Consider the following 2,234-nt stretch of genomic DNA (forward strand, 5'->3'; position numbering starts at 1 on the left):
AAGTCCTCCTATTCCCCCTGCAGCTGTGCCTCCAGTGCCTGAACTATGAAACAATGGAGTGTGTTCTCCAGCAGGAATACCAGAGGGATAATGTCGATAATCCCCCAATTTATTGCAGCTCACCTCTTTGAATGATGACAACATGCTACATGTCTCCTGATTTAGGAGCCACTAACATGGTGAAATGAACCCCATGTCCTCATCCTGTATTTGTACTATACTCATTGATGGCCTGGTTGGCAGGCAGCCTGCATTGCCCCTGCATTTCAGCCAGGCAAAATTTCATAGGGTATGACCACATAAAGTGGTCGCACAGTCCTCTGGTCTGCAAAACCAGGAAACCTAACAGGAACTTCTGCACCAATAGGTTCAGGATCTGTGGCAGGCCAGGTACATGCATGAACTTTCCTTGCCAAAAAGTATCCAGCAGGTTGATGCTGTTGTCGCACATGACCTTGCCTGGCACAAGATTGTGTGGGGTCAATCACCTCTCGCCTACGCTTGAGAGCAGTCAGTATCTCTAGCACAGTGTTGCTTCTGTCTCCCAGGCATACCAGCTGCAAAAAAAGTGTGACATTGTTTGGCCTGGGCTGTTGCATAGACTCTAGGATGCTTAGGGGGAAACTAGTGGTTCCTCAGATTTAGAAGTGGAAGCCTTTGAGGAGGAATGGGTAGAGGTGACTGTGCAGTCACCTACACTAACCTGCAAGAACACTAGTTCCAGTGGTGTGCCCTGTCCTGCACCCTTCCCAGCTGCCAGGAAATATACCCAGTGTGCCATGAAGGAAATGTAACATCCCTGCCCAAGCTTGCTGGGTCCTGTGTCTGCGATCATGTGGACTCTGTCGCTGATAGCGTGGTCCAGCAAAACAGGCATTACTTTCCACATGCTGGTGGGAGGGCAGGGGTGGATTTCTGGACAAATTTATGATAACTGGGTACTTGCCACTGTGATGTTGCACAGGTAACAAGCTTGTGTAGGTGATTGACTGCATGAGCTGGAATGAGAGCAGCTGTAAAACCAGCAGTTTTTCCTAGCTGGTATTGAGACCCTGGGCAAGGGAGTATTAGGGGTTATTTTTCTGCTTTCTACAGAAAAGAACCTGCCTGGTTAATGATGCTGCTGTAGATGGTTGCCTGTTGGTAACTTACAGCTAGATTCAAACCTACACACGACATCTACGCAGAGTACCAGCTAGATGTACCATAAGGTAAACCTCTGAAACCCTTTGCGAGACTTTCCTCCCCATCTATCACTTGAGACTGGAGACGTTGCTGCGGATGCAGATGGACAATCTTGTGGAGGAGGAAGGAGGAATGCTTTAGCGGCCACTTTAAGTGTGTGTGTGTGTGTGTGGGGGGGGGGCACACATTAAGATGTAGCCCACCACACTGCAATTAGCAATTGCTAGCACAATCCAGCACTGTATATAGCACTGTACAACACTGTACAATGCAGTGTTAGCTCTCCCTATCTACTCCAGCACACACTGACAAAAGGTTACTGTGAACACTATCTTTCATAGTTTAGTGGCTGGCACATAAGAAAGCCCCCATTATTGGCCTTTCTAGGCCACCTGGTCACAGTTCGTAGGCCAGAAAGTGCATTATTGGCAGTTGGTTGCCAAGGCGGCGAACAACCACATTAGTTTACCATGTCCGCAAACTGTGAATGGATTGAGTTCACTGCAACCCCCCTTGATCAAAGCCCGAAGCTCACACAACAAGGCTGGCGACGAGAATGTATCATCTAATAATAATAAAACTATAATTTGTTTTTAATTAAAGCAATTCTAAGTACGAAAATCTCTCAGTTTTCAGACAGGGACGGGCAGCCCTCCAATTGAGAGAGAGAGAGAGAGACCACCTCGGTGTGGTGATGCTGCCTTACTATCCAGTTATCAAGCTGGGTGATAATCAATGACCAAGCTCTATTGCTTCACTGCGATTGGATAATATATGTATTCTATCTGTGTATTTAGCTGTTGTCATGTCTTGACTTTTGACTTTTAACTATAGATAGAAATAACTGACAAAAGGTAATATAGCTTTTTTCCAGTGTTGTTTTTATTCATGTAGAGTTTAAAAGCAATCTATGCCAATCCGAAGCCCTTACAGTGATAGGTGTAGCTCACTGTGCAAAAAAATTGCTATAACACTGACAAATGTTTACCTCCTTCCATGCTTCACACAAGTAAATTAATTTGTTTATGTCAACACAAGCTTTTAAGTTT

Source organism: Nanorana parkeri, unplaced genomic scaffold (assembly GCF_000935625.1).
Source record: "Nanorana parkeri isolate BGI_ZX_2015 unplaced genomic scaffold, ASM93562v1 scaffold389, whole genome shotgun sequence".
Classification (NCBI taxonomy): Eukaryota; Metazoa; Chordata; class Amphibia; order Anura; family Dicroglossidae; genus Nanorana; species Nanorana parkeri.